At 31.1% G+C, this 13,507-nt stretch overlaps 1 protein-coding gene across 3 annotated transcripts in view; it reads right to left on the reverse strand.

Moving 5' to 3' along the window:
* The window catches only part of LOC129988099 (carbohydrate sulfotransferase 1-like), an 88,634-nt gene that overhangs the window by 31,643 nt on the left and 43,484 nt on the right, over nt 1–13,507 (reverse strand). The gene's annotated exons all lie outside the window — the stretch shown is intronic.

Here is a 13,507-nt window from a genome sequence, read left to right on the forward strand (position 1 = left end):
TAAAAACTCTTTTTATAATTAGCAGAAATCACATTACTTTTATATAAATAAAAATCCTATCAGTCATCACATTTAATGGAATAATTGAAATAACTTCTTTACATAAAATAAAGAAAGATGAAAAGTACCTAGTTTATGCAAAAATATTTATGAGTTAAAAGTATATAAAGAATTTTTTTCATGCATTATGGAATAAATAAAAGCATATCAGAAATTCTGGAAATTCTAAATGATCAAACTCTTTTTTTAGAGCCCAGAAACACATTAAAGAGTGTCATCGAATTTCCACTAGACGAATCTAGTTTTACGACCAAAAAAGTGTTATATGACGTCACATTCGAAGCCTGCGAACATTTACACAGCTTATTTATCAACCCCATATTCATATTTCGACTGCCATTATACATGAAGCTACGAGAGCGTGTGCAAAAGCAGAATTTACGATCTAGAAGCTGCTACTACATTAGATGATGATTAACTTCCCAAATGAACTCTTGTTTCCTTACCATGTGCCGAATGGTAGTCAAAAAATGAAAAGTTCTTGCAGAATCGAATGGCCTTGAGACTCCTGTTTTTAGAACACAGAAATATGGTTTTTTTTCTTTCTTTTAATTTTATGTAAATAGCGCCGGCGTTTTATTCATTTATTTCATCTATGGTTATTTCAGTTGTAAGAAATGATAAATAAAATCTGTGAAATGAAAGGTCATTTACCTTTCACAGTTTGGCAATGCCGTTTTATTCACGTTACAACAGAAATGAGAGCCCATTCAGCATCAGAAGGCTTAATAGAATCAATTTATGTTCATGAAGTAATTTAAACATTTAAATTTTCTTTTTATGTTCTTACAGAATTCTGCTGGTTTTCACAAAATTCTGGTATTCTTGTTCGTATTCTTCTTTGTGAAGTTTTTTATTGTTCCTATATACATAAATGATCTAGTTGTGAAAATAAAGGTTAGGTTTAATGAACAAACTGGCTTTATTATCGAACCCAGTTAAAAATCTGATTAGCCGTTAATAAAATAACATTAATGACGTTTTCTTCAAGTTCTCGCTAATGTTTTCTTAAGTTCTCGAAAAACTAATCCACATCCTCTTACCACTTTGCAGAAATTTTAACAATCATTATTTTAAGAAATAAATAAAACGGAAAATAATGCATCATCTGGAATGGTGCCTGAGAGGAGACTCGAATGTAAAGAGTTAAATGTACTGTTTTGAAGTACCACGCTAAGATTTTACGTACAGATTTTGAAATTTCGAGCCATCATCAGATTGCCCAGACGATACTTAAGTAAGCAACCACTTTTCTTCAGCATTATGCCAACAAAAGGACGTCTATGTATCGGAGATTTAACAATAAAATGTCGGTAACTGATCTTAAAAATTAAATTCAAATATGCCATATCTATTACAATATTCAAGCACAAACACATTTAAACAAATTGTGTAACAATTCCGAAATAATATTTTGCATTAAAATTATGAATAGAAATCTTAAGAATCCATTCATTCGTTAAAATGAGTTTTCAAGGTCGTTTGCTGTGCCCGAAGTAAGGACCTTCCATGAGATCACACAAAGAAATACAGCCGTTGCCACTCAAAGGCAAATTTGGCGAAACAAATTGCGTGTTAATTGTCTGTTTCGAGTCCGTGCGAACGCAGCCTGCGGCTATGAAACGTCGAAGAAAGTAAAAAGACATCACATAAAAAAATAAGTTTTTTTCTTTTCTTTCCTTTATTTTTTTTAACTTCATTGTTCGGACAAAAGGGAATTTCAAGGCCACCCCACCAGCCGTGAAAAGCAATTAGAAGTTTAATAATAATAATAATAATAAAAAGAAAAATACTTTGTTCATGTTGGCCGACAATGCACTTTGAAAATGAAGGGCCGTTTTACATGTAGCCGCCATCACTTAATGGATGCCTTGAATAAGCCATAAACGTAATTGTTTTGAACGATGAGCCATTTGAGAATTCGGATTTGGTAAGCGTGTAGTTGATGAAAGTTTAATTTCTTCAAACCCTAAGTAAATATTTTTATATTAGTATTGTCATGTCCCTAACGAATCACTTTGGCATCTTATAGTGATTCTCGCACTTAATTTATATATTTATATGAAATTGGTTAAGTAAGTACTTGGGGGGGGGGCTTTCAAATTTGATCTCCCTGGGGTAGAATAATCTGGCATGCCATCATAACCATAAAAAGAAGTTTGAACATTTGTAGTTCTCTAAATATTGTAGTTAACTATCTAAGACAATAATTTCAGAAAAAAAATGCCTGTTTTAATTGATGCTTTATAATTTTGAAAATCAGCGCTCTTTCAAAATAGAAGCAACCGAGCTGTCTTCAGTCCTTTTGATCATATACAAGTACAATTTTAATGACTACATTAAAAAATAGCTTTTATTTTATATATTTAATACAAAATATTTTTAATATATATATTCTGTATATATAAACATATTTCAGCAGTTGCGTGGCCGAAAAGGTGAAACTTTAAAATTTTAAAACACCGATTTATTTCATCACGGGAGGCATATTATGTAAAGGAAGAAACGACGAGATACATCAAGTCTACATCGCAACACACGAGCAAAAGTGATCAAAATTTTTCCCTTCACTGGTTTTATTATGAGATTTTAATAGGGATTTTTTTGACACGTGCAGTCTTAGGAAAAGGGGAATTTTAGTACCTTTAAAAGAATGTTGTAAGCATTAAGAATTTTTATCCCTTCATTCGGAGTGTGAGAAAACGCTGTATTCAGCAGTTTTACAGAGCATGTTATGAATTAATTAAATAAAAAAAGTGCAAATTGGATCAGGAAATAAGAGAACATTTTAGAATGAAGTTAATATGGGTTAAATTAAGATAAAAATTAGGAAATTAATCACGATTTAAATTAGATTAAGAGATATCATTACACACACACACGTATATTATATATAGCACTCAATATTTTATTCAGCCACCAGCCGCCACTGGCGACCAGCTAGTTCGCTGGGAATATTGATTTATTTAATTTTAGTTAAATCGTTGAGACGTAACTTCATATTCACAATTCCATCAAGCTGTCAGACATTAAAACTATTTTATAATATTTATACTTACAGATGTTGTTATAATATACCTTGCGCGAAAATCTTTCCAGTGAGAACCAGTCCCACAGCATCATGGCGCTATTAAAAAGGCATACTTGCTATTCAACTGTTTTTTAACTTCCGCAGTATTGCAAATTCACTTTTTATTCCTCTTATAAACAGCACAGTTAATTAACAGAATTTTTCTTCCTTAATTTTCAACAATAGAAGAAAATTCCACTATAAAATACTTGCTGTAACAATGAAAACTGTTTGTATTTCTAGGCAATAATGTAATCTATTGTCGGAAATCAGGCATTTTTTTAATATTGTCAAATTAGAACACAACTATTAAATTGATATAGTATATCATTAAAAAGACAATTTTTAAAAATTGAGAAATGTAGCAAAAATTATTTTTGTGCCATTGTAATTTCGAAAATAATCGCGGAACAATTCCAAAATCCTGCTTACTTTTTAACTAATTAAACATTGAAAAAAAATAATCATCCCGAGATGCATATTTCCATCTTCTAAAATATATATGTAGCAAATTTGGCAATTCTAAATCAAATGGTCTGACCTATAGAATGTCAACACACAGACAGGTTTCTCTTTTACATATTTTTATCTTTAACATATTTTATAATAAATAAAATTCTTAATAGAGGATTTGAACTAGAAGTCTAGGATACGTGATGGATTGAGAATCTAACCTGGGGCGCTTCTGTCCAAAGCTGACATCAGTTGCTGTAAGTCGATGGCTTTAATTTTAATACGCCAGTGACAAAAACAGCTAGTTTAATTTATATGCTTAGCATTCAAAATGCTGCAAAATATGTTTTGTTAGAAAAGATACTACGATATTTTCAAAGACAAACAAAACGCAATCGTCATTCAAATGTACAACAACACAGTTACCTTGCTTATAATATGTGAGGCACGTATCATTTCAAGCGATTAAACACGTACCTTAACTACTGAAACTATCTTTTATTTATACCACACCTTAGTTGCCTTGTATTTGTCACCATGCATATAATTTGCAACATTATTATTTATGCAGCTATTTGTACTGTTACTGTTTTGTTAGCTATTTGCACTGTTATTAATTGGTATTTTTCTGTCTGTGTTTCTTTCATTTCATTCTCCGGTAAACAGTCCACCTGTAACGGGCACCTTTTGCGTTCATCCTATGTAGTACTGTAATTATATTATATTACTGTACTGTATATTATATTATATATATATATATATATATATATATATATATATATATATATATATATATATATATATATATATATATATATACTTATAAATAAAGCTCAATGTGTGTGTGTGTGTGTTGGCGCTCTACAGACCAGGTCATTTGACCTACAGCTACCAAATTTGGTACATGTATACCTTAGAGGTCGGGAATGTGCACCTGGGGTCCCTTTTTAAAAATTTTTAATTAGAATTTTAATTATTAATCAAAAAACTAACTTTCCCGCCAAAAAACTCTTCACCGCCAAATGAGTAAGGCTTCAGTTTTTTCCCCCCAACAGTAATGAGGCTAGGGTTAACATTTTTCGGCCGATTATTTCAAACGATTCTGTTTATTTTCTTAATGTTTTATGCATTTAAAATTAAACATTGTTAATGAATCCATGTTTCAGATTCATTCTGAAGTACTTTTGAATTAAAATGACACAGAATAAAGGAAATTAAAAATTTCTAATCTGCATAGCGTTACCGCAACTGGCGTAGAAAAATTCACGCATTTGTATTACCGTAACTGGCGAAGAAAATTCACGCATGCGCATTGTGTTCTGATTGTTGACATTATCAACGGATGATTTAAATTATTTTTAGGTCAGTTGCATACTTTTGTAATTGAATTGTATTTATGTTAGTTTTATATTTTTTGTATATGCTTATAGTTTTAAGTACATCGTTTTTTAAGTAGTTTTTTTAAACCTGTTTTCGACCGATTATTTTAAACGATTCATTTTACTTTCTTAGTGTTTGATGCATTTAAAATTAAACATTGTTAATTAATTGATCTGTTCATGACGAATCTGAGAAAATTTTGTTGACAAATTCTTGAGATATTACATAAATTAAGAAAGATATTCTTTAGTGCCCATAAAGTTTAAACGCTCAGTGACTCTGTTATCAGTAAAAAATATTATATTGATTGGAGATTAATTCTTTCCATTTTAATTTAAAGCATAAATTCTACGAGAGGTAACAGAAAATTAGAAAGATACATATTACGTTATGACTGAAGGCCTTTATAATATTATGAGTGAATTATATGACTATCAGAATTTGAAGTTTTAAAATATTTTGATGAAGAATCTATTAAAGTTGAAAATGCGTAAAATATTTAATTACTAAAATTTAAAAGTACATTAAGATTGGTGAACCGGCTGGTCGCCGAAGGCGGCTAGTATATATATATATACATTCTGTTATATTATATCTGTATATATTCAGTATTCTTACACGGAATATACAAAGCGAACGTATTGTAATCGTTAAAAAGTTCGAAAGCAAGATTCTGACGAATCTACAAACTTCAGACCTACCTCTTAGAGCCAGGGAGGGGGGGGGGGAAGTACGCTCTTATTTTTGCACACGACAACTCAGAAACAGTTAGAAGTGGACAAATGAGTAACTAACCTAACCTAATTTGTAGACATTTTTTCCCCAAAACTTTAAACGAAATTCATTTACAAGAAGCTTTTCCATCTGTCCGAGACTAAATAAACACGTACAAAGAGTAAGAACAAAATACAAAAGATTATTCAGATGGTCGAAATTTATTGCAAGATTGTAGTATCTAAAATGTAAATTAATATCAAGTTTTGATCCAAATTTATCAATGGATTATCTTCTGTTAGTTCTGAACATTTGTAAATGTGCTACGAGAAAAAAAGATTATATTTGGACTTATGCGTCAAATTTTGGCTTTAATCGGTCTATAAAAATGCGCCTAAATGGATACTCAGTTTTCTTCGGAATACTACGAAGCACAAAACGCTCATGTTTGAGGTTCAAAATTTTTATCCTGAGAAAGGGAGTATGTATTTTTTTAAGGATTACATCCGCTAATTAAAATAGAAAAACCTAAATTTTGGGAAGGGATTGTTCTCAATTATTTGAGATTACTTGATTGATAATCATTTATGAAGCTAAAAATCAGTTTAAAAAAATGAAGTTTTAATTTTTAGGCCAATTTTTTAAATTGTCAGAGGGACGCGATGCGTACAATAATAAGACTCCTGCCCATTTTTTTAAAGCTAAAATTGGCGAGTGTTATTTTGCGTCTGTCAATTACAATTTTTATTTATTTATTTATTTATTATTATTATTTCCTTAAACGAAATAACAAACAGAACACGTACAATTATATTTTCTAGCATTTGCTTATTAGTTCATGCACACACACACACAAAAAAACCCCTTTAAATGCAGTATACGAACTGGATTATATTTTTATGCTTTTTATTATTATTTTAAGTACTCAAGACTCAAATACAGAATGCAAGCTGGTCTTTAAAACATAAAAACTGGAGGTATGTTGAGGAGTTTGCTCACAAATCTGAGAAGAAAGCATTGTGAGAAGTTTGCTAAAAGAAGTTTAAAGCTCATAACGCATTCTCACGTACACAAAATAGTTCTAATGTATTTTTGCATTAAGAAAAAAAGTGTGGCCTTACGAAACACAGGTACATAAATTTAGAAGACACAGTAAAATGCTCAGATAAAAGGCAAGAAAACAGGTATCGGAATGCAGAACACCTGCGTCCCTTTTGGCGGTAATTTAAGAAACCACAAAAAAAACCTGGAAGTGTTTGTGGCAAGGGAGAAACTCCTAGAACAAGCTTGAAAATCCATTTTATAAAAGGGGAAAAATTTATAAAAAAAAAAAGGAGGAATTTCAAAATAGTTTTTAACAAAAAGTCAAAATAATTTTTTTTTTTTTTTTTTTTTTTTTATATTGCCTGTTAAGAAAATTTTTTACGTTTTCATGTGCTACGAAACTTTTGAAAAGTAAAAACGACATTTAACTTTCATTTACTAAATTTTTATTTATTTCGCTTCATAATCATTTGATGATTCATATTCCACATGTGAGTCAGCAAAATATTTACAAAATGTTAATTAAAAATATTTTAAAGCACAAATTGAATACATTTCTTCCTATTGTTTAGTTCTGTCTCTAAAACATTACAGTGACCCTCCTCTTAAAATATAGCTTGCACACCAATTCAAAAATACCCATATAAAGATTTTTTTGATCAACAAAGTAATTAAAATAGTGTCTAAAAAATGGAAAGCCCTTCTTAAAATTTTTATTTATTAAAAAAATTAATTTTTTTTATAAAACAATAAGCTGAATTTATTAAATACAGTACAACAAAACCGTTTAAAAATCACATAAAACATTTAATTTCCCTTTTCTTTTCATATTAACATTCTATGATTGATTCTACTGTTTTCTTGAATTATATATAAATACGAAACTATAGGCACAATTTAGCTAAATCTTGCATTAAAAAGAAAATTTAAGATAAAAAAAGCCTTGAAAGTTAGAATTAGCACTCAAACTCGCTGGACAAGTGCTCATCAACTTTCAAATACCAAAACTTTCAAAGAAGCGAACAAACAAAAAAATAATAATTTAAATATGTTCTTACGAACGAAATAAATTTAAATAAGAAAATTACTATAATAAATTGCATTTAAGAAGAGAAATAAAACGCTGGTTCCACATATATTACCAATTTGCAATATTAAGATGCACAAAAAAAATATTTAAAAAAATTGGCAAAGGAATGACCTTTCCATCGATCAGTGAACCTGAAAGTCTCAAGTGCGTGTCATTATACGCCCTTTTAAATGAGTTGTCAGTTCCACGAACTTTCTCCTCTAGAACATGTTCAGAATTTTACAAAGTTCGGCTTCAGAGATCTTATATAAGTCGTCTGCGTTTACTTAGACAGAACTCAGAATTTCAACGCATCCTTTTAGAGGAAACCAAAGCGGAGAGTCGTGTTTCTAAAAGATTACGCTAGCTTCAATCGTAATCCCTCACTATTCTGTAGTTTTTATTAAACAACCGGAATTCATTCTTTATATGGATGACCTGGGGAATAAGTTCACAAAAGATGAAAAACGGATAAAATTGGTAGTTAGATTAAAAAAAAAAAAAAAATTTAAATCTGGAAACTCATTTTAGTATTAACTGAAACATCCGATTTATTTTCAGAGGAATTTTTCCATAGTTGGAAGTTAAACTATATCAAGTAACAATAAAAATATGTTTGAATTGCTCTTTTAGTACAATTTTTTAGATCAAAGCGTTTAATAAATTCTTCAAACTATGAATGATCAACAAATAACTTTTAATAGTTTAAGATTTTTTTTTTGTCTAATAAGAATTATGCGTTAAAAAAATGTATTCCTCGAACTTTCTGTCCATTTTTTTATATACAAAAAAAACCCCAAAAGTTTTTTATAAACATATGTTAATAAAATTCATAAAATTATAGATTTAAAAAGTCTTAATTTTAGAAGTAATATTAATCAATGTGCCATGAGAAAATTCACGAAACACAAATTTATTTTGAAATTTTATATTATACGCGTCCTGATTTTGCTACATGTTTTATTTAAGAATTCTGTATATTTAAAATTATTAGCAAAATCGAAGTACCAGTTTGATTTCATTCATTTTTATTCATATGAAACCTCATGTCCCTTAAATATGTCAACAGTGGTTGCCAATTCTTCTTCCTTTTCCAGAGATATCGTCAAATAAAACCTTGACACTTCCTCAATCCTCAATAACTGGGCCGATTTCACCAATTTTTTTTCGCCAATTAATTTCACAATTTTTAGTGCACAGAAAACTGATCAAAATGTTCTATCTTTGTTATATAAACACAATTTAAAATAGTAACATTCATTTGAATGATAAGATAAAGTTCATCAAAGTTGGCAGAATTACTAAATTAATGCTATTAATATGCCGAACAGCTAGAATCTGATGGCAACAAGTTGAAATTTTAAATAATCAGACTCAGCTATTTGGAACTAGTTAATATATTTGGTTTTCTGCAAGTTACAAAAAAAAACTTTCAGAAAATTATTCAAAGAGAAAATGCATTAAATAACCTATACTGACAATTGATTTTAGAAGAAAGAAATCAAGAGTGGGACAATAAAATTTGTACCAACATTACGATAATTTTTTTCACGTGAACGTTATAGTGAATTATAATAAACCCTTCGGAATGTGAAAGCTCTCTCTACTAAAATATCAAATGATTTAAAGAAATTTGATGTAATTTAAGAGAATTTCTTATTCAGCAAAAGACGTCAAAGTTTAAAACATTTAGAAGCAAAGAAGAAATGATTCGAAATTAATATTCTCTTGAAAGCAAGCAGAAACATTTTAATGTAAAAAAGAGAAAAAAAACAAAGTTCTCCGATTCGATAGCACTTTCCTAGTATTTTATATTCCGAAAACTCATTTTGTGAAATAAATAATTCTCTTTCAAGAAAAAAAATTGGTGGATTATTCAAAAAACGAATTAATAATCTACTTCAGGTAGTGATATTTATTTCATCCATTGATTTTTTCTTGTTGCTGCTGTTGCAGCAAGCTAGATTCTAACTGTAATGAAACTTATTCTAATGAAAGTAATGAAAATTGGTTCGAGCATTCTTGATAAAATATACATTTGCCGTGTTTTAAGCTCACCAAATCTAATATATAAAAATGAATGTTTGTTTGTTCGTATATTATGCACTGCCGTACAGTTAGTTCATCCGATGGCGATAAAACTTCACCAACTTATTGCTTACACTTGTGCGAAGGTTATAGGCATAGCTCAATTATTAGCATTTATTTTGAACACAATAAAAATGCAATAAGTTCCTTATTCGACTTGCATTCTCGATGACCATCAACAAGGCACAAGGTCAATCACTTTAAGTGTGCGGATTGAACCTAGAAAAGATATGTTTTTCACATGGCTACTTGTATGTTGGATGCTCACCAGTCAGAAATCCTAGAAATTTATTTGTTTCTGCTGAAGGTGGGAAAACAAAAAATATTGTCTACCTTAAAGCACTTGAATAAAGTAAAAAAAAAAAAAAAAAAATAGAATAAATATTATTTGTACTTCTCCTTTACGTATCATTCAGTTTCAATGAATGTATTCATTGTCGACAAGAAAATAAATATCATTCTTTCTACCATTCCTAATTAAAACAAGATGGCTATTTCAAATTTCAAACGATATTTCCAAAATTATTTCTTCTGCGACAGCAACGCGCCGGGTACCAGCTAGTCTATAATAAAATGATTTATTTGTTATGTTTTAATTTAACACTCTTATCTAGACTAAGGTCCAGCCATATAAAAAGTCTTTTCTTCATCAGAGGCCAAAAGATGTATACCCCTTGCTACAGCTCGGCCGACACTTCTCTCTTTCATATCATTGAATGCATTGGCGCCTCTGTGAGGCAGCTGATGAATGAGGGAGAGGGGGGGGGTTCACTTTACAATCTTATCATACGATTCGATCTCTTGGACTTAGTTTGAATTGGTGTTCAATCCAAGATACGAAACAACAACAACATATTTTAATTTCAGCAAGTCTATAATAATAGAAATAATAAAGAGATAGGGGCGAAAATGCGAAGAAATAATTTATCATAATATTTTGTTATTGATGATCGAATCAAAATTAAAAGGGAACCAATTTCACAATCAGATTTTCCACAATGCAGTCAATTTATATTCATATGCTTGAAGTGTTTAGCATTTTAATTTTTACGATTTCTTTGCACATCTGCAGGGAAAAAAAAACATTGTGACGCCATAAAACATCATACAACGTTCAGTTACATTTTAATTGATAAATATAATCACTAGTTACTAGTTGCTTACAAAGTATGCAAAGAGAAAGAAATGTAATCGTCAAAAAATTCGAATTTTCAAGATGTTGGCGAATCAACATGTTTCAAACCTCCCTGGAACAGAAAACAGTTCTAGAGTCCGTCTGTTTCTGCACACAATGACTCGAGAAACACTCAGCGCTAGAAAGGTGAAATTTGGATATGTGGTACAAAATTCCTTATAAAAGTTAATCATATAAATTCTCAGATGTGCTTATTCTATTTGGTAACTACGCCATGATAGTTGCGTTTCAACAATCCATGTCGTGACAATAATACGATTAAAAAATCACCTGCTAATTTTTATTATTTAGGCTACAGTAGCACAAAACCAAATAATAACACACAAATAAATAATTAATAGGTTAATAATGCAGAATTTTAACATTTCGCCTGCTTCGCGAAAAAAACCAAAACAAACAAACAAAAAAAAAACAATACTCTCTATTACTAAAAGTTTTTGATCATGGGGGGGGGGGGGTAGATATCATTCCATCCTGAGTTGTTTGCCTTTATTTCTGAGTTCTTGGGCCGCGCTGGCCTGATGGCAAAGTCACGGTTTCGGAACCAAAGGGTTTCAGGTTCGAAACCCACCGAAGAAACGTCCTGTAAGCGGGTCTGGTGCACGTTATATCCGTCAGAGCCAAACGTCCTCCCGTTGGTGTGGTGTGAAAGTTTGGAGAGGGGTACCAGCACGGGTGTCGTCTTCGTCATCTGACCGCGGTTCAAAATTTACGAGGTCCTCCCCAAAATAGCCACAGTGTTGCTTTAAAAGGAGACGTTAATATAACTAAACTTAAAAAAAAACTCAGTTTTTAGCTTTTTTCCCAATATTAATCCTTTCTCACCAGAAGCAAGCATGGATATTTGCAACACAGCTATATTTAACCCTTTGATTACCAATGGGACATATACATCCCACTAATCTTTTAAAAGCAGCTTACATACTTCTAAGTAAAAGTAGTTTTTTTGGTCGGGGAGGGTGTATTTGGCGATCATATCCTTGCAACGAGAGTATAAAAACATTTGAAAAAAAAAGTCGAATAGATTTGTCTAATGCAAAGTTATTATCTTCATTTTCTACACGATTGCAGGGAAAAACATTTTTAAAAAATTGGCAGCCAAAGGGTTAAAACCTATTAAACAATTAGACTAAGTGCGCCTGTGGGACTGATGGAAACATTGCTGTGAGTACAACATACAGATGCCGTAATTTTATATTTATGTTATGACATCATTTCAAAAGTCAAGTAAATGATCAAACGAGCTAATTCATTGAAACAAACCCATTAAAATAACAGCCATTATATTCAACTTTCAAAAAGTGTATAAAAAAGGCGCAAGGAAGCCTAACTCGAAATTCTAATCTGCGATCGAAACCGGAAGCGAACAAAAAAAATAATTAAATCCCGCCTCTATGAGGAAGGGATAAAAACATACGGAATTGAATTTCATTGTGCAAAGATTTAAAAGAAGATAATTCGAACGAAAAGATCAAATCGACAGAGAGACTCAAAAAAAGCGCATCATCAGAAGAAAAGGAAAGCTTTGTCCTACAATGCACCTAAAGCGAGAGTGTTTGACCTTATTCGAACGCACAGAGCATCCTTGTTGTGTGACCTACTCATTCCAGCCACTTCCCGTTCGACCTTTCACCTTCTGGAAGCACTGGACTCGAATTCCGAAGCGTGTTGCCCGACGTCGTTCTTTCCACTTTTATTCTTCACTTATTTACATACAAATCGCGTCGCTTTGGAGAACAGAAAAAAAATCTTGACCTCCAAGTAGAATGGAACCTGGGGAAGGTGACATTCTTTCGTGGTCGTACAAGGTGTGCCGAGCATAACAGTAAACATTTATATAATAGATGGAAAAGGTTCCCCTTCCCACTTCTTATTTTTACGAGTTTCAGAATTCTTACTGAAATTCAGAATTTATCGTTTACCTATTTTCGAGATTCCCTTCCCCCCGCTTCGTTTCCTTATGTAAAACTGGTTTGACGATTTTCATTTTATTCCATTCAGTCAGATCGTTAGGTTTCCACTATGGTAAAGTAAAGAAACGGAGGTATTAACCAACTGTTGATAAAACAAGTGTTACGTCTCGTGATGAACGCTTTTTCGTCGAATAGTGAAATGCTTTTTTGTTTCATTAATATTTGTAAACATTTGAATAATGAAACGTTTTAAGTGTTTCTTATGAGATGTTAAACGAACAAATTGAACAATGAGCCAGCATTTCTTCTATTCTTCTGCGCGCTTTCACCAGAACAGATCAGTTGGTTTAGAACTACTCAACTTGACATGTCAATACTTTAAAAGGTAGGAATGTGCTCTTAGGAGCAATTTTTAAAAAATGTAAATTTAGAAAATAAAGCAAGATTCTGACGTTTTCCCGCGGTAACTTGGTAATCCCCCCCCCCGAAAAGAATGTTGTACAAAACTGATTCTTATACTA

The sequence above is a fragment of the Argiope bruennichi genome, chromosome 10 (genome assembly GCF_947563725.1).
Source record: "Argiope bruennichi chromosome 10, qqArgBrue1.1, whole genome shotgun sequence".
Lineage (NCBI taxonomy): Eukaryota > Metazoa > Arthropoda > Arachnida > Araneae > Araneidae > Argiope > Argiope bruennichi.